Below are 24,884 nucleotides of genomic sequence, written 5' to 3'. Positions count from 1 at the left end.
TGGAAAGGAATTTAGAAAGACCAGGAAAAGTGATGGAAGACACCTTCAGTTGCATTTAGCAATACTGCCACTGCCCTGTTGTATTTTCCTGCAGGAAGCACACACATCAGTTATAACCTTTTTTCAAGAGCACCTAAATTATGATTTGCACATAGTAGAGAAGCAGTCCAGCTCTGAAGATCACCTTCACTCTGTGCTGTGCGTACAACATGATGCAGCGTGACCTTGCTATGTATCTGTTGAGGCCCATGAATGGAATTTAATCACTGTTAATTTATTACACCATTAAATCAAATGGTGAGAACAACAAAAAAAACAAACAACACTGTGACTTCTTTTGCAAGTGCAAGAACACTGAATTAAACAAATCCATTCTCTGAGGCATATCTTTAATTAAATTATTTCTTCTGTAGCTACTGTCTAGTGTCAGGTGGACGCATGTTCCAGATAAATGAAGCCAATGCGACACGTATTCTACCAGAAACTTATCTTTCCAGTCCTTTTCTCCCAGAGAGCCAGATGCTCGCAGTTTTCTTTAATATATGCTGGAATAAGAATGCAGCAATACTTTATTGTGCATTCTGATAAAGATTTATGCCTCAAGCAATAAACTTTCCTTGCCAAAACAAATGGTGTGATTAATTATTCAACTTTCTGATAGTTTGAGTCGTGAACATTTCAACGGAACCATTCTTAGCTGGTATCCAGCACGGAAAGTATCTCATTTCAATTTATGGTAGATAACTACATTTCAAAGTTCATTGCTATAGTGTTACTGACTTATCTTATACAACTTCTCTAGCTTCTGGACTAACATGGAATGTGGAATTTAAACAGCTCACTAGCTGATAACTGGTAGGACACAGGGCAAAAGGCTAACCAACTTCCTCATCTGTCACACTTGCGTTAATTTAAAATGAAATATTATAGATTCCACCGCACTCAGCAACGAAACAGTAACACACTGGAGAGGCCAATATCCATCTTTTTCTCCTCTCCTTTGGCCTTGTAGAAAAAAAAAATCTCTCCTTTAAAATGACAGACATTTGGACTCATACCAGCAAAATCGTCAGCTTCCCTATCATGCCAACCAAACTGTTCTGGGACTACCTGATAATCTTGCAACAATCTGTCAAGAAAAGTGCTTTAATGGCCATCAATTTAAAAAAAGTACTGCTGAGGCTTTGGAGGAAAAATGCTACATGAGTACAAATTATTCTTGTAACAGCCTATACAGCTGCAAAAAGCAATGAAAAGGTACAAGACACACACTGAATCTTGTTGAAGAGTAGGTGACTTGTAAACAAGGGTCAGAAAAGGGAAATCAAGGGCCAGATCTCCAACTGGTGTAGCTCCACTGAAGTCAATATTAAACACTGATTTACACCAGCTGAAGATCTCATCCTTAAAATGTAAGGGACAGCCCAATATCAGTACCAGGTGTATCTTTTGCAGGCCTTAAAGAATCTAGACAATAAAATGATTGCTAGGGATCATAGGCGTATCTACGCTTCTGTAAGGCATCAAGAGCTGATCAGGAATTTTCCATCAACATTTTTATCATGGAAAATGTGGTTCTGCAAAATAAACTTTCATGAAAATTTTTTGATTTCTCTGAATTTTTCTCAATTTTTCTGTTGATCAAACTGAACTGACATACTGTGTTTGGGGTGGGGAGAGGTTGTTCTAAATAGAAACATTTCGGTCAGTCGAATCAAAATGTTACAGGTCAGTCTGACGTTATTCTGCATCTGCGTGAGCTGTCATAGTGCCTCCTGGGGCAGAACTGTGGGAAGGCATTAGAGGACTGCTAGAACATAAGTGCTGGAACTAGGCAGGGCTGGGGTGTTACCACACCCCCTGGCTTGCAATGGTTTCCCTCATACGCAGGGTTTACAGGTTGGCTGGCTCTCAGCAACCCCACTGTAGAAATTGTTCCAGAACCCCTGTGCTAGCATGAGTGATTTAGTCTGCGACCTCACTGCAGTCTAGATGGTTGACCAGACCAAGTGAAACAGGAACCCAGGCTCCAACTCAACCCCCTAGCCAGGCTCTGATGAGAGGTTTGGTTTCAAGGGCAACATCTGAGTCAGAGCCCAGGCCAACTCTGCTATGATGCCAGACCCTGATAGGCTAGGGCAGTAGTTCTCAAACTTTTGTACTGGTGACCCCTTTCGCATAGCAAACCTCTGAGTGTGACCCCCCTTATAAATAAAACAAAAACAAACAAACAAACAAGAAAACCACACCACCCTCTTTTTTATATATTTAACACCATTCTAAATGCTGGAGGCAAAGCAGGGTTTGGGGTGAAGACTAACAGCTCATGACCCCCCATGTAATAGCCTCGTTTGAGAACCCCTGGGCTAGGAGCTTCCCTGTTTAGCTGGCCTTGTCTTGCAGCCCAACCTTTTCCTGAGTATTACATTTTAAATGTAGGACTCAGGCATGTATGTGTTATGTATATTCTCAGTTCCCTCAGACCCTCCTACACACACAGTGATTTTGATTCCAAGTGACTAATGTTGTGCATAAAACTGGGGGGGGAAAATGCAACAACTGCTGGAGGCAGGCTGTGAAAGACATACATGAACCTCATATTTTGGGGACTTTGGAGCTGCTCCTGCACAATCATTTCAGTGCTTATTTTCTATAATCAAAAACAATCTGGTGGCAATTTGTAGGTAATTGCAGACTACAAATTGTTGACTATTCTCCCCAAAATGCACATTGCTGGGAGACTAAATGATAAAAATAATCCTGGCACACATTAGAATTCAGGCTCCAGTGGGATGATGAAAGGGGCCTGAGATCAGGACTTTCAGAACTCAGTGCTGGAAAGCAGGGGCGGCTCTAGAAATCAGGCTGCCCCAAGCAGCGCGGTGCGCTGCGCCGCCCTCCCCCCCGTCTCCGGGTCGGGTCCTCTTCCCGGCTCTCCGCCTCTCGCCCGCCGGCATGCCAGCGCAGATCCACCGAGCGCGGACGGACGGACGAGCGCAGGCATGACTGGCGGAGGAGAGGGGAGCTCAGGGAAGGGGGGCCCGCCGCCATGCCGCCCGCCGCCGCGCCGCCGTCCGTCCGGCGCGCATGACCGCCGCGGCATGCACGCGGCTCAACCGAGCCAAATGCCGCCCCGGGAAGGGGGCGCCCCGCGCCTGCGCTGGGCTGCAGCCGCCCGCCTGCTGGAAAGAATACAGTGAACAAACAAGCAAGACCGTTTCCAGCATTCCAAACCATATTTTAACTCGATTATTCCACAGGCAATGACATTAAACATATTCCAGTCTACTTCTCTTTGCCCCATGACAAAGGAGTTTACTTTTAGATTCTATCATTCCAGCACTGCTAAGAGCAGGGAGTGGCACAGAGTCTCACCAGCTTGGAGGAGCTGTGCACAATCCCCAGAATTCCAAGGGGCACATGTGACAACGTTATAGAGGATCACATCCTTTAGCAGGATGTTGGCTTTATTTCCTTTCAGTACATCTGGCCTGCTCTATGAACCAGTGAGGAGTGTTGTAGGATCCTAGCCCCACCTGCTCCCCAACGTTTCTTGGGATTTGGGCCCTTGAAGGAGGCATGGAAGGAAAAGTCTCTGCAGTGTCCCCTGAACACAGATACTGAAATGATTATCCTTGGTTCTTGACAGGGGCATGGAAGGGAAGGCTGCTTGAGCCTTCTCCCATCCCACATATCCATAAGGACCAAGGACAATCTTGCTCTTCATGGGAAAAAACAGACCCCTGAATTCTATGATGTTTGAGCATTGGCCTGCTAAACCCAGGGTTGTGAGTTCAATCCTTGAGGAGTCCACTTAGGGATCTGGGGCAAAAATTGGTCCTGCTAGTGAAGGCAGGGGGCTGGACTTGATGACCTTTCGAGGTCCCTTCCAGTTCTAGGAGATTGGTATATCTCCAATTATTACCTTTCCAAACATGAAAAACACAAATAAAAGATGCCACTGGCCTTACCAGATTAACATTGCCAACTAAACAGCTGTCCCAAGTGGGGCTGTAGAAACTGTGGTTAAATGAAATAGCAGATGAATATTACGCCAGTTTGAGCTTGACTTGGCAGATCTGCTGCTATCAGAGATTCATCCGTTACACACATTCTTTTAATGCATGTCCATCAGTTTCATTTCCAGAGACACATGCTCCTCCGGTTGCACAGAGCTTCAAGATTCCTCAAAAATCTAGTATACATGAGGCCCTGCTTCATTTGTAATGATGTGGATATTGCAGATCCCACAATATTAGGTTTCCACTGCAATTTTCCTTTTAATTAGCTTACTTTGCACAGTCTGCACTGTTGCATATATTTTGAGTATGCAATTAGTACTGCAATACCATCCAATGCCTGTGAAATGTAAAAGGTTATTGAGACTGGACTATTTCTACAGTAGTTGTGTTAAGACTTTTAGTCTTCTGCATTTTATATTGTACTGGTCACTTTTTTTAAATGAATGTAATATAGTTACAGCAAAATGTCTGGTTATCAAAAAATTAGCAGGCATTATATAATACTTGAGTGTTTATATTGTTCCAGCAATTTTTTCTTAAACAAATAGATCTACTCTGGCTTTTCCAAATTACCACTATTAATAAAGTTCCATTATTACTTTCCTGTGAAAAGAACAGGAGTACTTATGGCACCTTAGAGACTAAGAAATTTATTTCAGCATAAGCCTTCGTGGGCTACAGGTCACTTCTTCAGATGCATAGAATGGAACACACAGACAGAAGGTATTTATACATACAGAGAACATGAAAAGCTGGAAGTACCCATACCAACTGTAAGAGGCCAATCAATTGAGATGAGCTATCAGCAGCAGGAGAAAAAAAACCTTTGAAGTGATAATTGAGATGCTCTAAAGATAGGCCGCACTGAATATGCCTCCTTCCACCTCACTGCCCTAGTACCCAGGGGTACTGGAACAATTTTTATAGTGGTGGTGCTGAAACCAAGTATTTGGGTTGTTATTACTACTTTAAGCCAGGGGCTGCGGCAGCACCCCATCATCCCGGCTCCAGCACCTATGCTAGTACATAGTGTTATGCATACACTCCCAGATTTTACTCTAGGTAGGATGGGACCTACACTGCATGTGTGTATATTTGGGGTAATAACTGATCTGTAGTACTCCTGAGGTAGAATGCACTGTGGCTGGAATACTAGCGATGTCACCATTTCACACACTGAATTTCTTTTAATCTAAGCAACACCGAGATAGTGGCATTAGCTGATCTTTTGAGACTTCAGGATGAATTAAGCCGCCTGTCTTCTGTACTTGGGGTTAATTCTCTAATCACCACTGAATATTTTATCAGCCTCAATTCAACATCTTCCTTATAAGCTACCTTATCACCACACACCATTTTGAACTGTTATGACCTTCTTTGGGACAGAGATTTTGTATTTATGATTGTAAAGTGCTGTGTAAATTTACAGTGCTCCATAACAATAACACAGTATCAAAGGTCAGTTCGGCTGCTAGCCCCAGAGTATCAGTTGTATGTTTGATTGGCTGTATATGAAAAAATATTAATAGATGGACAGCAACAACCTCTAAGGCAAATACAATGATGTGTCACCAACATTTTAATTAAGGGCTCCCACAAAAGTTACTCACATCAGGATCTGTGATAAATACAATATTCCCTGAGTAAAATGGAGTAGCAAGAGGTGATTTATGGGGGCTAAGTGGTGCATCTCCCCAGTCCCCATACACACCTAGAGAAACTGGCGGGGAACTCAAGAAGGAAATTCCCCTTGCAGCTGTCATCATTGCAGCAGCAGTGGCTTGCTCAGGACACCTGAACATTTTATACAAGCAGAGCTGGCTGTAGAATTTTCAGATGGGGATGTGTGAGACAATTGTTTGCCACCTTCCATTGAAATGTAATTAACTTCTGCCCACAGTTATGCATCACTATGCACAGGAGTGTCACCCTTAGGATTCTGGAGGTGGCTAGTGAGAATTCTTTGGGATAGACTCCAAATATAATTCTACATCAAATGTATCTGTCAGAGAGATCTTTAGGACTCCTCAGCCTCCTTCTTTAGAAGTGGATCCCAGTTACATATTCCTTTCAGTCCTAGCAATCTGTTGCATCACTTTAGATTGATTAACAATTTAAAGGTATTTTCACAGAAAAAAAAAGAGCTAGAGTCTTAAAAAAACAAAAACAAAAAACAAAACAAAAAAAACCCCAGATCCTCCTTTATGAGCTCCAAAAGCCATTCTGTTCCTGGGACTCATATGAGTCCCAGGAAGACCCCTCCAGCTCACACATGGAGATATGGAATTCAAAGTTAAATTTGGCAACATTCTTTCACAGAAGTTGGAGACACTAAAAAGACTGCATGGATTCAGCAACTAGTCTGACAAAGAACCACTGAATGATATCTCTGGGATCAAAAGACCTTGCAGGATCCACCTGGACAGTAATAAGTCCAGAGAGGAGGTAGATGAAGCTACTGACTCATATTGACTTATGAGGTTCTGTTTAGCATGGCAATGGATTGGTTCTAATGCAGCCGGTGACCTGCAGTGATCTGAGTGTGAGAAATGTGGATATATGGACTCCATCCATACTAAATGCATATTGTGCTTTGAGGAACTACAGAGGTCTCCAAACTATGCAAATTTACCATAAAACTGAAGCTCAACAGGACTCTATACTATATAGAGTTATGGTGTCACTGTTAAATAGTACAGCAGGTTGGAATGGAATGGGGATGCACAGATAAAACATGATGAAAAGCCCTTTGGTGTGTTTAGTAGCTATATTTCTAAGCCAAGAGCAATTTGGACATGTTTGCTAAAACAGCCAGGCACACCGAGTGGGTTCTAAATGCAATCGACATTTTATTTTTTCTTATCTTGAGGTTGGACCATGCCATCGCCACTCCAACCTCTGACATCAAAGCTATTAAAACCAAACTGCTGAGGCCACCTTCATCAATCATTACATTTCAAAATACAATTTTCATCTAATGTCAGAATATTAGCTTATTTAAAAAAATCAAGGTTATCAAGTTTTCACCAACTTAATCTTTGTTACATTGGCTTCTCTCAGGTGTCTCAGGAGTCCGAACCCTGGGCTTGCCAAGCCCCACATCCCCAAAAGACAATCCTCTCCATCACAGTGATGTTACAAGATGTAATGGGAACACACAGCTGCTGGCTCCAGCTATATGGAACTTTTGAACACTTCTGTTTTTCTGCTGCCTATCAGGGAGGAAATAATTGAGGGCTTGGCACCATTGGCAGTACCCTGCTGATCACAATGGCCTTGTGCCTAGTGTTGGATCACTTCCTTCCATGATAGGCAATGGTTTCTGAATTCACTGTGCAGAGAGTCTTTTCCAGATAGACATCTGCCCATGCCCTGAGTTCCTTGTTGCTGGAGTTGGCTGGCAGGCTATTGACAGATAAAATTCATAGCAAAACATTATTTGGGTAAATTATGCATCCCCTGCACATGCGCGCTATATGGGGAAATGTGTAAGGAGTCAGACTTCCAACCCAGTGTGCCAATGAAGGGATGGGCATAGTTTATCTCCCAGCAAGGGGGATGCAAGACCAGAGAAGATGGCGAGTTGGCCCTGCAGGGCAGACTAGCCCCAGATGTGGTACTTGTGGCCAGGGCAGTGCTCTCATCATTTGGGGGCACTGGTGCGTACTGACACAGAGGAAATAGTGCTCTCTGAGGTGGAATCGCTGGGACTGATTTGAGAAGCAAGAGCAGCTGCCTGCCAACCAACAGCTGCACTAAGGGAGAGAAAAGGCCAGTCTGGGAGGTCTCACAGCACCTTCAGCAATTACCAGATCTTATTAAAGTGCTAATTATTGAATTCAGTGATGCCAGTTATTACTTGGCAGCTCTTTGCTTTGTGGGACAACGCAGAAGATAGAGGCATTGGATATGGAGGGGAAAATATATGATCCCATCTGTGTTCAGACCCCCGACAATCTTTTATTGAAACTGATGGTGGCTGCCTTTGATTGCTAGTTTGCCAAGGGCTTGCCAGTCAAGATTTTAAAATTGCCTTTCCACAGCCACACTGAAAGACTGGAACTTGTCAAATAGTCATCTGTGTATGCTTTAAAACAAGGGAGAATGCAGCGGTGTATGCCAAATGCCATCTCACCTGCCATTTAAAGGGAGGAAATAAGGACAAAACAAGTTCTCTTACACTGGTGCAGCACTATTGATTTTGAGTTACTTTAGATTTACACCAATATAAGCTGAATCAGAGGCTGGCCTTTAGTCTTTTAATCATTTTCTTGTTCAACCACATTTTTCTGGTCACTAAAGTTTCTAATTCCTGGACCAGTAAAGACCTATTCCTCTTCTCCTCCCATCTTCCCAGGCAGCCCACATGCAGCGGTTGATGAGCAGTTTGCAATATATTGGCACAGCAGACCTGATTTTTCTACTCCCGTTGTGGGGAGTTTATTATTAAGTTATTCTTACTCCTGTTTAGAGAGGAAAAGTAAAACACTTTTTTAGTTTGAGCAATACTAACGAGCAAGGGAAGCTTGGTAAAATACTGTAGATATTCCAAAAGGTCATGAATTCCTATAACTGGTTGTGCAGAGCCAGCATATAATGAGTTTTTATGAAAGCAAAACCACCCTGGCTTGATTCATCTCTTTTGTGAGAAAGGACTTTGAAAGCCTTGGATACAAGGAGCTTGAGAAGTGCAAAGTACTATTATTATACCACAATCTTTTAAAAGGTGCAGTGCATGTTGTTTCATCTTCTCAATGCCTTTGACTCTTACGTGGTCAGGCCTGCTGCCCAGCACTATGTAGCATGCATCTTGTTAAATGGGATTAACATGTGGATCCACTTCAATAACAATTTCTGGGGAAAAAAGTTCTCTCTAGTGTGAACTCTTCTGCTGTAACTGGCCAGTATTAGCCCTCTTCCTTGTTTCCTCTGTGTTGTCTCATTGCCATTGCAGTTTTCCAGTAAAATGACAGATCACACAAAATACCATATGGAGAAGGAACATAGAAACAATGTTAGGTGGTATTACTGGAGGGAATAAGGTTCACATCCTTTGGTATGCAGAGAAGATGAGATCTATCTGATTGGTAACAGTGAATGTGAAGCTCAGCAGCTGTTGCTGAGAGCAGCTCTGTGATCAAAGTTGCTGAAATGAAATGGTCTAAAAGCTTAATTCATTGCAGACATTCAGGGTCTGATTTTTCTCTCACTCACACCATTACCAGTAAGGTATTCCCTTCATTGGCTTCAGAGAAGACCTGAAATATGATTAGAATCAGACCCTTGTGTGGTTCCCTCCCCCACAGTGTACCTGGGGATGGCATTCAATGTTTGCCTTTTTAAATGGTTCAGTATTTTCAGCTAGTGCTAAGTGATTGGTGAGATATGGTTGAGATATGAGGCCAGATATTTGGATATTTGTAGATCTTTTTTAATATCTTCCTTTCCTCCCCTTTTCCAGCCCCAAATCCTCCTTCAAAAGGCTATAAAAGGGGAATTTTAGGAGTAAAGGAAATTACAACAGATTCAGAATTATATATTATAGATATAGAATATACATAGTATCAGAACAAATTTGTCTAGCCTGTTATTTTAAAGTTCCCAAGGTGTGCTTGGCACTTCATACAAAGACAAGACACTTGCCATGAAGCTACTAATTCTCCTTCTACAAAGTGGAGTAACTTTCTGCGCACATAAAGGGCTGTACACAAGAGGCATGCCTGTCAGAAATGCTGCCAGAAATGTACAGGCTTAGCAGAACAGAAGTAAACAAAGGCAGGGGGAAATCTAATTCTAATTCTCCAATCATGAAAATGCATAAGCAAATGGACAGCACTGTATGTGTAATGGAAGTGACAATTGCTAAATAGATGGCTATGCATACATGAGTCCTACTGGCATGATAGTTATGGGTCATAGTCTTCCCTTATGTAATTCCACAGAAGTCAATAGAAGAAAGTCTGGCCCAACTGAAATCAATGGAAAAACCTTCACTGACTCCATAGGGTCAGTGTTTCACCACATAAAGTTGCATCAGGGATAAATGTAACCTTGGGTGCAGAGATTGCCCAGGTATTCAGTCTCAAACTACATTGGGTACGCTCACTTACACATACAAATTATGAACTATAGTTGGAACAAGTCATGGAGTTGCCTCAATCTTAGACTTCATGAGCTTGCAGTCTAGAGCTTGGAGAGAGATCAAACTTCAAAAGGCCAAACATTGCCCTTAAATAACTGCACCACTCCCTTTGCAGTTAACATGCAGAGGACAGATTTTGGCTCAACTGGTATCTTTAACTTAACTATTTAGATAACTATTTTTTTCTAATCTGTATCAAAGACCTGGGACATGAGCAGTCATACCTAGTGGTTACAGCAGGAGTCAGCTGCCAGACACAAGGTCAGCTTACCTGGAGTAAATCAAGGCAGGGACTACTGCAGCTGTGGGCAAATGCATTGAGCAGTCACCAAACTGCTGCTGGGTTTAAGAACAAGCCTGCTACCTTCCTCAGTCAATCAGGTGGGCAATCCAGCTGATGCAGCCCAGCTATGCTCATCAAGTTATCAGGAGACTGAACATGCACAGCTGCAGGGCCTTATACCTATATTTTTAGAAGTGACCAGTGAGTTTGAACTTGAGCCACCTTAATGAGAGGATGGGTGCCCAGCACTTTCTCAAAAATCAGTTTCTGTTAATGTGTCAGGCTGAGTACACAAAAATGGAGGTGCCCAAAATCACTAGTCACTTCTGAAAAGTCTATACCTTTATTAAACTGAACTCTTCTTTTTCCAACTTTCTTTTTAAATGTTTTGATCCAAAATTACCAATGACATAGCCTGTAAAAGAATGTGGAGTCCCTTTCTTTTATAAGCTGGTTGTCTAATTGGAAACCTAAGCTCTCCCTTATTAACAGATTGTGCATGTAAATTTGGCCACAAATATAAAAACAAAGCCAATATTTTATTAACTCATTTGCTCAGGCCCATAGCCAGAGCAATAAAACTCTGATGACAGACAGAATTTTTATTAAAAATAAATACTTCAACCACTTTATGCTGTTTTTCTTCTGGGGGGATATTTATAAAAATATTGGCACCCTCATATGCCTGATTGTGCCTGACTGTGAAATGCAGAGAATGGGTTTCTAAACTGAACAGACCTAACTCCACGGACCGAATTTCCAAAACAGCAGCAGGTTTCACCGTATTTTTTAAAAAAATGAGCAGGTTACTTGTTTAATCAAAACACTTGCAGGTTTAAATTAGTGCAACTGGTAGATTCTGTGTAACTTTAAGTCTTTAAACCATGATTTGAGACTTCAGTGACTCAGCTAGATGTTAGGTGTCTATTACAGGAGTGGGTGAGTGAGGTCCTGTGGCTTGCGATGTGCAGAGGTCAGTCTAGATTGCCACGATGGTCAGGGGCGGCTCTAGGATTTCCGCTGCCCCCAAGCGGACGGGACGCTGCGGGAGGGCGCTCTGGCGGTCGCCGGTCCCGCGCCTCCGGTGGACCTCCCGCAGGCATGCCTGCGGATGCTCCACTGAAGCCGGGGGGACCAGCGGACCCTCCGCAGGCACGTCTGCGGGAGGTTCACCGGAGCCGCGGGACCAGCGGACCTTCCGCAGGCATGCCTGCGGGAAGTCCACCGGAGCCGCCTGCCGCCCTCCCGCAGGACGCCGCCCCAAGCGCGCGCTTGGTGTGCTGGGGTCTGGAGCCGGCCCTGACGATGGTCCCTTCTGACCTTAAAGTCTATGAATCTGAACACAGAGAGGTGAACTACATTGTATAACTACATTAAAAACAGAAGTTAATTAAATACAAAGGCCTATGTTTAAAAAAAATCAATATAGTGATGGACTAAACTGCTAAAAGTAAGACAATTCAGAGGAAATACCACAGTATTAACTAGCTTTGTTCTGTCTATTACTGAAATACACATATGTGATATTGGCACGGGCACTGTTAGACCTCTGCAACATCTTGGGGAATTAGAATACAGCTGAGAAAGGAGCATGCACTCAATTTCTTTTGTTCTCACCTTTCAATTCAGAGCAGAATTGCCAGGGTTTCCTGGAACTTTGGATATTGTTTTTGCAATTTTTTTGGTTGGTATTTTATACTTTTGCCATCATGATTATAGTTCAGGCAGCTTTTATATCTACCCAGTTTTTGTTTGCTTTTGCTTTTTTAAATAGTTGCTACAGCCAACACTCACAAGCTTCAAAATGGTGACCCAATCAGGACCATACCTCAGGCTATACGTACTAGATGGGAAGGTGGGGTCACAGCTTTAGAAAGAAATGGAGGTTTGCTGGGATGAATTCAAAGTACTGGTAGTCAATGAAAATGCTCCTTTGCTTGGAAGGGTCTCACTGCCTACCAGTTACTGATGCTGAATAGAGCACTGAATTGTCTGCTACCTGAAGGTGATTTTTCAGTGTCCTGATTTGGCAAATCGCTTCTGCAACATACAGCAATGCTGAGTGACATTACTAACGTTGTTCATGTTTTCTTTGTCACAATCACACACGCACTCACGCCATATGACGGGGATCTCTGATGTGAATCTGAACCATGTGCCAGCCAACACTCAGCATGGGAGTCTGAGTAAGCAGAGCTCTGACCCCTGAAGAACTGAGGCTTGTCTATACTTGAAACACTAGTGTCCACGTGCACTACAGTGACAGGCGGGGTTCTCCCATCAGCAGAGTTAATCCACCTCCCTGAGAGGCAATAGCTCAGTCTACACTGGGGGTTAGTTTGTCTAAGCTATGTCACCAGAGGTGTGGATTTTCAAACCCCTGAGTGATGTACCTAGGTCAATTTAATTTTTGAGTATATAGTGTAGCCCAGTGGGCTAGCCTGCCTTTATTATTTTGCTGCTTTGCATTATATACTGGCACTAGAAAAGGTTCAGAAAAGGGCAACAAAAATGATTAGGGGTTTGGAGAGGGTCCCATATGAGGAAAGATTAAAGAGGCTAGGACTCTTCAGCTTGGAAAAGAGGAGACTGGAGGGGATATGATAGAGGTATATAAAATCATGAGTGATGTGGAGAAAGTGGATAAGGAAAAGTTATTTACTTATTCCCATAATACAAGAACTAGGGGTCACCAAATGAAATTAATAGGCAGCAGGTTTAAAACAAATAAAAGGAAGTTCTTCTTCACGCAGTGCACAGTCAATTTGTGGAACTCCTTACCCGAGGAGGTAGTGAAGGCTAGGACTATAACAGCGTTTAAAAGGGAACTGGATAAATTCATGGCGGTTAAGTCCATAAATGGCTATTAGCCAGGATGGGTAAGAATGGTGTCCCTAGCCTCTGTTTGTCAGAGGATGAAGATGGATGGCAGGAGAGAGATCACTTGATCATTGCCTGTTAGGTTCACTCCCTCTGGGGCACCTGGCATTGGCCACTGTCGGTAGACAGATACTGGGCTAGATGGACCTTCGGTCTGACCCAGTACAGCCGTTCTTATGTTCTTATTATACTGTATTGAGCAGTAATGCAAGAAACCTACAGGCCTGGATCCTGCAAGACATTAGCTTCAGCAAGTTAGCATAAGGCTTGAGGCCTATGCACTTTAAACAGATAAAAGGCCCAACGGAAAACTCCAAGTATTTGTTGAGCTGAAAATAGAGTTTAAGGGAGAGTTCTGACCACAGGTATATAATTCAACCACAGAGGTGTCCTGGCAATGAACTGATGTACATAACAGGTACATGAGATACATTTAAGGCTAGCCTGCTTGCTTGCTACATATCTTTTCTATAAGTTTCTTATTTTCTTCTGGGTTTTATTATAATAGGTTTATATTAGAGTACATTTTGGCTGTAACACAAGGGACCTGCAGGCCACATCCTGTATGTTGAGCTAAGGCAAAGTTATCATACGTATGTTTGGGACCTTTCACCTAGATACATGGTGATGAGCTAAAGCATAAGGTCAATATATGGCTGCAACATTTAACATAGAGAATGGGGCTTTCCTAAGTTAATTTCCTTTTAAACTTAACGGGTACACCACAACTTGGAAAGAACCAAAATAACCAGTCGGGACAGAAATAACAAATGTGATACCTAATCACAAAAGGGCCATGGTAACTAATTGATGTATATGATAACAAGTTGAGATCACTGATATACTAACCTATAGGAAAAAGACATTCCAACATTAGTAAGGTGAGGAAATACAAATAAGGAAAAGGGGAAAAATTCCCTATTGAATATGTATTGAACATAGCGGCATCAGTGTACTGTATTATAAAAGTGCCATCCTAGCCTAGAGGCAGTGGGAGAGAGAGATGTAGTCCTTGGGAGGTGCCAGAATGACAGCCACTGGTGATGACGGGGAAGGTGATGGTGGTGATGAGGAAGATGATGGCTAACATTTCAGGAGATGGTGAGAGTCTATGGGTATGCAGATGTACATTCTGTAGTATCTCTATCTTACTGAGTTGGGGTGTTTGTGACTGTGCTAAATGTAGTAATAAACTATATTTGTCAATATAGAAGAGTTCTTATAGTATGAGTGTTGCAACTGTGCACATCGGGGTTCTCAACTATATAATTATTTAAATAATACTGGGCCTGATCTTGGGACAAGAACCTGTCAACCCTCAAATGATAACTGGGGATTCTTAAGTAATCTATATAATTAATATACAATCTAAAGATTGGGCAACAATAGTATATGTTAACATTGTACTGTGTCATCCTCTAGAAGAGATCCCCATCAGTGAAGCATTAATATAGAAGTATGTTACACAATTGGCTGAATTCATCCCTGTAACTTCACTAATACTAACTCCTTCTAGAAAACACCATCCTAGCCACCATGGATGTAGAGGCTCTCTACACAAACATCCCACACACTGATGGAATACAAGCTGTCAGGAACAGTATCCCTGATGATGCCACAGCACAACTGGTTGCTGAGCTCTGTGCCTTTATCCTCACACACAACTATTTCAAATTTGATGACAATATATATCTCCAGATCAGTGGCATCGCTATGGGCACCCGCATGGCCACACAATATGCCAATATTTTTATGGCCGACCTGGAACAACGCTTCCTCAGCTCTCGTCCATTCACGCCCCTTCTCTACTTATGCTACATTGATGACATCTTCATCATCTGGACCCATGGGAAGGAGACTCTGGAAAAATTCCACCACGATTTCAACAGATTCCACCCCAACATCAACCTCAGCCTGGACCAATCTACACGGGAGGTCCACTCCCTAGACACCACAGTGCAAATAAGTGATGGTCACATTAACACCACCTTATACCGAAAACCTACTGACCGCTATGCCTATCTTCATGCCTCCAGCTTCCATCCCGGGCACACCACACGATCCATTGTCTACAGCCAAGCACTGAGGTACAACCGCATCTGCTCTAACGCCTCAGACAGAGACCAACACCTACAAAATCTCCACCAAGCATTCTCAAAACTACAGTACCCACACGAAGAAGTAAGAAAACAGATCAACAGAGCCAGACGTGTACCCAGAAGCCTCCTATTGCAAGACAAACCCAAGAAAGAAACCAACAGGACTCCACTGGCCAACACTTACAGTCCCCAGCTAAAATCCCTCCAACGCATCATCAGGGATCTACAACCCATCCTGGACAATGATTCCACACTTTCACAGGCCTTGGGTGGCAGGCCAGTCCTCGCCCACAAACAACCTGCCAACTTGAAGCATATTCTCACCAGTAACTGCACACCGCACCATAGTAACTCTAGCTCAGGAACCAATCCATGCAACAAACCTCGATGCCAACTCTGCCCACATATCTACACCAGCGACACCATCACAGGACCTAACCAGACCAGCCACACCATCACCGGTTCATTCACCTGCACGTCCACCAATGTAATATACGCCATTATATACCAGCAATGCCCCTCTGCTATGTACATCGGCCAAACTGGACAGTCTCTAAGGAAAAGAATAAATGGACACAAATCAGATATTAGGAATGGCAATATACAAAAACCTGTAGGAGAACACTTTAACCTCCCTGGCCACACTATAGCAGGTCTTAACGTAGCCATTCTGCAGCAAAAAAACTTCAGGACCAGACTTCAGAGAGAAACTGCTGAGCTTCAGTTCATCTGCAAATTTGACACCATCAGCTCAGGATTAAACAAAGACTGTGAATGGCTTGCCAACTACAAAACCAGTTTCTCCTCCCTTGGTTTTCACACCTCAACTGCTAGAAGAGGGCCTCATCCTCCCTGATTGAGCTAACCTCGTTATCTCTAGCTTGCTTCTTGCTTGCATATATACACCTGCCCCTGGAAATTTCCACTACTTGCATCCGATGAAGTGGGTATTCACCCACGAAAGCTCATGCTCTAAAACGTCTGTTAGTCTATAAGGTGCCACAGGATTCTTTGCTGCTTTTACTAATACTAACAGTTACTCCTGGAGCCTATTGTGCCTATTGTATAGAAAGTGCTATTAAACAGAAGAGCCAGTATTCAGCCTACTTGTTTTTAAAAGAAACCCACATCAGTTAATATATCCTATAGCCACCCAGAAAACAGGCAAAGAAGGAATCATAGCTCAAGTATTAAACTAGTTAAAACGCAGTAGGACAACAAGAAAGAAAATGTTTTATACATTTTTTACATCTTGAAAGCAAGTCAGAGAAGCTGTCTCTTGTTGAACATTACCATATACACATCAAATCAGAAATGTTTAACTCAAACTGTATTTGAGTTGAGTGCAAAATAAATCTCTAAAAAGTCTTAAATGGTGAAGACACTTTTCACATGTACATACCTCAAAAAAAAATGGAGATATTCCATCTCCTAGAACTGGAAGGGACCTTGAAAGGTCATTGAGTCCAGCCCCCTGCCTTCATTAGCAGGACCAAGTACTGATTTTGCGCCTGTTCTGTAAGTGGCCCCCTCAAGGATTGAGCTCACAACTCTGGGTTTAGCAGGCCAATGCTCAAACCACTGAGCTACATCTCACCCCTTAATAAACTGAGCTATACCTCATCCCTTAATAAACAGCTACATAAATTGCTATTTATTATTTGAATTACTGTAGTATCAAGAGTCTCCAATAAGGATCCAGGTTCCGTTGTGCTAGGTAGAGACACACAATAAGGGAATTGTCCCTACCTGGACTTGCTTACAATCTCAGGCCTCATACTTACAATCAGATCCACATGGGCTCATCTCTCATAGATTAACAGATTCTAAGGCCAGAAGGGTCCATTGTGATTATCTCATCTGACTTCCTGTATAACACTGGCCATAGAACTTCCCCAAAAGAATTCCTAGAGCATCTAATCTTGATTTAAAAATTGCCAATGATGGAGAATCCATCATGACCCGTGGTAAATTGGTGCAATGGTTAATTATCCTCACTGCTGAAAATTTACACCTTATTTCCAGTCTGAATTTGTCTAGCTTCAACTTCCAGCCATTGGACCATGTTATATCTTTCTCTGCTAGACTGAAGAGTCCATTATCAAATATTTGTTCCCTCTGCAGATACTAATAGACTAATCAAGTCACCCCTTCTCTTTGTTAAGCTAAACAGATTGAGTTCTTTGAGTCTATCACTACAGTATAAGGCATGTTTTCTAATCCTTTAGTTATTTTTTAGCTAATCTCTGAACCTTCTCCAATTTATCAACAACCTTCTTGAATTGTGGATATCAGAATTTGATATTGTATTCCAGCAGTGAAGACCAATATGCATGTTAGAAAAATGTTAAACTACCCAATCAAAAATAGGCATTTAAAAATAATGGATGTTCAAAAGAGAGGAGTGGATGCATAAAAGTAAGACCCACAATGTCAACTAACCTCATAACTGGCAGATAATGAAACAAACAAAAATTACATCAGGAATTCAACAAAAGCCAGTTGTGTCACTGTACTGCAAACTTCCCATTAAGCTACAAATAGGTCTGAGTAGCTTACAATGAAAACTTGTTCCACAAACACAAGTCACAATTTTTTAAAGTGACAAGCTAGCAAATGCGATGGTAGAAATCTGAACCAATAGTTCCTATCTCTCTCTTCACTGCAATCAGAAAAGTTCTTCCTATTCCCTCTGAGCAAATCCTTTCCAAAAAACTATTGACAGTACTGCCAATTTGCTATTTACCTGTGATAGTAGTAATTCACATTCACTTAACCTAAAATATTAACGCTAGACACTGTATTTAAATAAAGTCATTTTTCATTGAGAAAATATTCAGAATAATATTAAAATAAATATTTAAAATTTACATACAAGGAAATGAGCACAGTAGCTAATCATAGTGTGAAGTCTTTTTAAGCCATCTCTTAAATCAGTGTCAGCCAGTCAAATCCCTATCTAACAAGCCAGCAAGGTGACTTTCTTGACTAAATAATGAAGCAACAGTGATGGTGTGTGACATGCTCAAAGTCCAAATAATTGCCCCACTTGGGGTCGGGAAGGAATTTTCCCCAAAGTCAGATTGGCAGAGACCTGGAGGTTTACCTTACTCTACAGCATGGGGTCACTTGCAGGTTTAAACTAGTGTAAATGGGGGAATATCTGTAACCTGAAGTCTTTAAATCATGGTTTGAAAACTTCAGTAACTGAGCCAGAGGTTAGGTTCAGTAACTATTACAGGAGTGGGTGGGTGAGGTTCTGTGGCCTGCATTGTGCAGGAGGTCAGACTAGATGATCACCATGATCCCTTCTGACCTCGGAGTCTATGAGTGTTGTGTGGAATTACTCCATTTTGTCTAATTTGGCTACAACCAAAGGATCTCATCTACTCCTTCTAGATGATGCTTGTCTAGAATTCTATGTGAAAATGCAGTCTGTTAATGAGGAATACAAAGCTTCATGAGGCATGAACACATGAGGGTTAACCCAAACAAGTATCCTACCTTCAGCCCCCTTCTTTGAAACCTACTGCAAAGACCCAGAGGAGAAGTCAGATCTAAGCCACATAAAGCAGAGCAGGTGCTCTTCACTCTTTTCCAATGCAGTGGAAAGAAAAAAATTGGGTGCTGTCTTACCTTAAAAGTGCTCTCTGAAGGAATGAACCACCTCAGCTTTCTGGGTCCCCTTGGTGTCTAAAGATACAGAAGAACACACTCATGCCTCCTTACTGGTGGGAGATCTGCCATCTTGACTCACATGAATAAGCCCAGCAGTGATTCTAATTTATAGCTTCACACAGCCCCACATAGTGGCAGAAATTCAGTACTGCAGGACTCCCATTGAAAATAAGAGGAAATTGCACTCAGAGTGTTTGTTCTGTGGCTCGTCTCCAGTTCACTTTTTTCTGCTTTGTCTTGGTACTGATCCTGCAAACACCAATGAATGTGCTTAACTTTATCCATGTGAGTAGTCCCATTGACTTCAATGCAATTACTCATGTGAATAAAGTTAGGCATGTGTGTAGAAGTCTGCAGGATCAGAGTTCTCTTCATGGGTGGATGATGTTGGTGTCCTTGGCTAGAGGAGGCTCAAGGGCATAGGCGACGTGTAGGGGAGCATGCGGGGTCAAGTGCCCCCTACAGATTTCTGCATGGCCTGGCAGGGCAGGGGTGAGGGCAGGAGAGGGAGTCCCTTCTCCTGCTGCACCTGTCTCCCCCCACATTTCCCCCAGCATGCTTGGCTCCTGTCCTTGGCAGCAGAATTACTTTTGAGACAAAGCGCCATCCTGACTGGTCTCTATCCTTCCTTTTCACTCTCAATCCATTTAAGTTTATAGCCATGGTTGGCTGCAATGGATGTCAAGGAGCTGAGATTAGCTGGAGCACTGAGGCTGTCTGGCCAGGTTCCCTCTGCCTTGGCAATGTTCCTGTAATTCCTAGGTGGATGAACCATCCCCATTCTAGCAGATTCAAGGAATGTGGGAGAACCCTGAATAGGGATATAAATGACCTTAGTGCAAATGGATTAATGGGATTATTTAATATTTTACATGATCCAATTATTTCCTTGGCAGTCAATGAGACTCCTCATTAGAAACATTGATATGTATTGCTGGTTAAGGAAGCACTTGACAGCTGCAGTAATAAATACATTGTAGCTTGTTTGGTGGGAGAACAACTGCTCATTGAATAAAATAGCAATAGATCTAAGAATCTCGTGATTAAATCACTGCTGAGCCTAGGTGAATTAATACAATAATAGCACGACATCCCTTTCAGCACTCAGTTTGACTGCTGTGAGTGGAGTCTTTTGAGTACATCCAGCTCCCGACTCTTAGAAAAGAAATAAACTCTCTGTAGGTTATGTTTTAAAAGAGATGCCATATATAATACCAAAAGTGACTGTACCTGCAGTGTGGGCAGATACACAAAGCTTTTATTTATTTCTTCAGGTATGAGCAGCATGAGCGCCACTGTGCCAGCAGGTTCCTTGTTAACTGACATTGCTCATTATATTTTATTAATACCATGATAGTGGAAGGTTTAGTGCATTGTGAAATTTAAAGCAGCGGCAGCCTGAAGCCCCGCTGTGTCAGTGTCTCTCTTGCTGTAAGGCAGGTTTCCCTGAGGAGATTCTGACCCCATCCAGAGGAGGCTTGAGTAAAACCAAGGAAATGGAGGGACTGTGGCAGAAGAGGATAAAGTAGTGGTAAGTGCTGTACAGGGAGCTGGTATAAATTGTCATAACTCCATTGACTTCAGGGGAGTTACAACAATACAGCAGCTGAGGCCTTGACAAACGCAGCATACTGAATATTTTGCAGTGATTATTCTGTAGTGTAGATTCAGGCGCAGCCTTGCATAGGAGTAAGGCGCAGTGCCAAACTTCACTGCCCTTCTGGAAGTCCTGATTCCTCCAAAAGCTGCCTCAGGCAAAAGGATATTGGTGGGTGCAGAGGTGGGAAATGGATATAACTCCTCTTCCTTTACGAACAAGGACTGCTCCCTCCTGGATGCTCATGGTGGGAAATGGCCTTGTATGGGGTGCAAAAGGTTCAGGGAGGAAATTACAAAATTTCATTCCTTTGAAGTGCTGCAGCAGAACAGAAGAGCAGAGAGATTTCTGGTGCCCATTGTCCACAAGCTGTCTGCTCTGATACCCCATAACGTCAAAGACGCCAGACAATGTGGGCACAAATCTGAGGAGCAGATCTGCAAAACGCATTATGTGCATTTACTATCTCAATGTGCACAATACTGAAATGCAAAATGCATTTTTCAAAACATACCCTTAGATTTTTTTAAATAGTTTTTAGAAAAAGTTGCAGCCCCCTTTTCCCCACTCCTTTCAAAGTACAGTCCCATGACATCACAGTCAAGCACAGCATGATGGCAGGTGCATGATCTAGAAGTTAGAGCAGAGGTCTGAGAGCCACCACTAGTAACAGTTCTTGGCTCCGATGTGGGACTTGATCATTCATTACCCCTTTCAGTGCCTCAGTTTACCCATCTGTAAAATGGGTATAGTAAAACTTACCTATCTCATAGGGATATTGTATGAACTAATAGAGGAATATACTGTATATAAAACACTTTGAAATCTCTGGATGAAAAGTGCCATAGAAGAGCCATTTATTGATATTATTCACAATGTGGGCAAATCCATTTTTTTGCAAGCATGACAGTCCTGTCTTGGGCATAAAGTCCAAGAAGAACCTCACTTGACAGAGCCTCATTTACTCTGCAGTGACTGATAAAGTGTCTTGGCAAACTCCACTGCATTTGCTATGTGAAATGCCACTGGATGTAGTGTTATTTTAGCATCTCTTTTCCTCCTATGATTTCAATTAGTTCTGGATACTTCAAGGTGATCAGCAATTACACAGACAAGGAACCAACTATTGCATCATGCCGCTCTATAGCTTGACATTTAACAAAACAAACTGATAAGCCAATAAAAACCCCTTCAGAAAGGTCAATAAGATGTCTTTAGACCAGTGGTGGGCAACCTGCAGTCCATAGGCCGCACATGGTCCGTCAGGGTAATCCGCTGGTGGGCCGTGAGACAGTTTGTTTACATTGGCATAGCTGCCTGCAGCTCCCACTGGCTGCGGTTCTCCTTTCCCGGCCAATGTGGGCTGCGGGAAGTGGCAGCCAGCACATACACTTTGTATTCTGTGTTGTAATTGAAATCAATGTATTTGAAAATGTAGAAAACATCCAAAATATTTAACTAAATATTATTAACAGTGTGATTAATCGCGATTAAGTTCTTTTAATCTTTTAATGTGTAACTTCCACATCAGAAGTACTCCTCAGACAGCTGACCTAATTATATTCTACTTGGCTGGTTTACAGAGCCTCCGGCTTCACTTTGGGTAGCAGTGAACTCATGCCTAGTGCCATACACATTTCCAGAGGCCTTGTATTGAGAACCAGAATTGTGTGTAATCTCTCCAACTTTTCCCATCCCTCTGGTAAAAGAGAAACATTATTATTATTTTGAGGCTTGGGGAGTTTGGATTGTGAACGTTAATTCAGTGCAGGGCTTGATTTGCAATGCACATTCTCATACTCCACATCAGAGACAATTGTCTCAATCTTTCCAACTGGGAATCTTACACATTCCATTAGTGCACGGACAGTACACAGGCTTGTGGCTGTCTATGTCCATGCCCACCTGTTAGGTTGGCACAGATATTATGGCTACTTCAGGGGAGACTAAAGACTAGAGGCACACGTAGCTTTCTGATATCTGGAGAGGTTAGGGATCTAGGTCTGTGAAACAAAACCCTAGAGTAGCCCAGTTTTATCTGATTTGGGATTTTGTCACAGGCCTAAAATTTTATTGTATTTCTTGGTTCTTATATGGTACCTAATACCATCATACTTGAGAATCTCACATAATTATGGAATGTACACAAGACGTATGTATTTATTTCCCCCTCCCCTCCAGTCAGCCAGGCACTAGAGTGTGGAAGACACCTAGGAGTGTTGTGGTTTTGTTATTTGAAGGTTGGGTTCAAGTAAAATGTAGGTTTTGCATTTTATTTTGAAGGTACTGAGTTTCATGGTCACCCTGTTTGCTTCCAGGAGAATTCCAAATCTGAGGGCCAGTTGCTCAGAAAGCTCTGCATCCCGTGTACACAAGAAGTTTCACTGCTGAGGTTCCAGTGTCCTCCTCCTCTTGCTGGCAATGCAACTACAACCCACACCTCAACATCGTTTCCAAAGATCAAAGCAGGACTACGCTTCATGCATCCCACAAAATATTTCCTGACCTCCCCAACAGCCAACATAGGCATTTAAACAACAAGGAGTCCGCTGGCACCTTAAAGACTAACAGACTTATTTGGGTATAACCTTTTGTGGGTAGAAAACCCACTTCTTCAGATGCATGGAGTGAAAATTACATATGCAGGCATTATTATACTGACATGTGAAGAGAAGGGAGTTACCTTACCAGTGTTAACAGGGCCAATTCAATCAGGGTGGATGTAATCCACTCCCAATAATTGATGAGGAGGTGTCAATGTCAGGAGAGGGAAAGTTGCTTTTGTAGTGGGACAGCCACCCCCAGTCCCTATTCAAGCCCAAATTAATGGTGTTAAATTTGCAAATTAATTTTAGTTCTACAGTTTCTCTTTGAAGTCTGTTTTTGAAGTTTTTTTGTTCAAGTATGGCTACTTTTAAATCTCTTATAGAATGTCCAGGGAGATTGAAGTGTTCTCCTACTGGCTTTTGTATGTTACCATTCCTGATGTCCAATTTATGTCCATTTATTCTTTTATGTAGAGACTGTCCAGTTTGGCCAATGTACATGACAGAGGGGCATTGCTGGCACATGATGCCATATATCACATTAGTAGGTGTGCAGGTGAATGAGTCCCTGATGGTGTGGCTCATGTGGTTGGGTCCTGTGATGATGTCACTAGAATAGATATGGAGACAGAGTAGGCAACGAGGTTTGTTACAGGGATTGGTTCTTGGGTTAGTTTTTCTATGGTGTAGTGTGTAGTTGTTGGTGAGTATCTGCTTCAGGTTGGGGCGCTGTCTCTAAGCAGGTTCAGGGGCTGTCCTCGCTTTGCCATCTCTCTGGGGGAAAGAAAATATGAATGAAACAAAATTAGGAAAAAAGTGACTTTTTCTTGTGTTCTATCAAACTAAAAAGCCTACAGGGTTGCAAATTTTCAGTGGCCATGATAATATGCCATGCAAAAAATCATAGAAGTAGATTTTTACAGTTTTAAAGGATTGTAATGGGAAAAAAATAAAAGATTTCTCATTTGAATTCTAAAGTCAAACTATATTAGAATAAATAAACTCACTAGATGGGAATCAAACTGACACCTTTTAATGGCAGAACATGGAAATAATTAAAAACCTCAACATTTGTTGCTTCATGTAGTGATTATGGTACTGCAAGATAGGTGGATGGATGGATAGACAGGTGCTGGTGCCCAGGTCAGTGGATTTCTAAAAGCATCTGCTATATTCATTTGTGCATAGTGTTTGAAGGAATAGTTTTTAAAAGGAATAATATACCATTTCTCAATAGTTATCAGAGCACTCTTTCAGGTATTGCAGAATGGCTCTTCAGTGAATTGCACTGTACACTGGGATGAAGATGGGTTTATACGATGTAGATGTTGGAAAATAATCCTTTATTTTTCATTTCAATATTTCCATTGATTTGTTTTGATACAATATCTGAAGTTCTCGTCTGACCCCATCAGAATCTCCAGCTTATCTAAAACATGCTGTATTCTGAGCTCTCAGAGGTCCTGTGCATTTCTGTCAATTGTCTCTCCACATCAGTGATAGGTACTGCAACTATATTAACTTCAGGGCCTTGTTGTTACCCAATGTATTGGCCAAAGATCAACCAAATGGCATTGAAAACCAATTCCTAAAATAGAAGGCACTCATGTGACACTTCATCCAGTCAATGGTTTCAA

At 42.3% G+C, this 24,884-nt stretch overlaps 1 protein-coding gene across 1 annotated transcript in view; it reads right to left on the bottom strand.

Moving 5' to 3' along the window:
* Nucleotides 1–19,169, bottom strand: part of MSH5 (mutS homolog 5) — a 137,573-nt gene extending 118,404 nt beyond the window's left edge. The window contains exon 1 of the mRNA XM_039530138.1: nt 19,063–19,169. The gene's annotated coding sequence lies outside the window, so the exon portion shown is untranslated. The remainder of the gene's footprint in view (nt 1–19,062) is intronic.
* Nucleotides 19,170–24,884: the final 5,715 nt, after the last annotated feature.

The sequence above is a fragment of the Mauremys reevesii genome, linkage group 3 (assembly GCF_016161935.1).
Source record: "Mauremys reevesii isolate NIE-2019 linkage group 3, ASM1616193v1, whole genome shotgun sequence".
NCBI lineage: Eukaryota > Metazoa > Chordata > Testudines > Geoemydidae > Mauremys > Mauremys reevesii.
The sequence above is the reverse complement of the archived record's forward strand: the minus strand, read 5'-3'. Positions and strand labels throughout refer to the sequence as shown.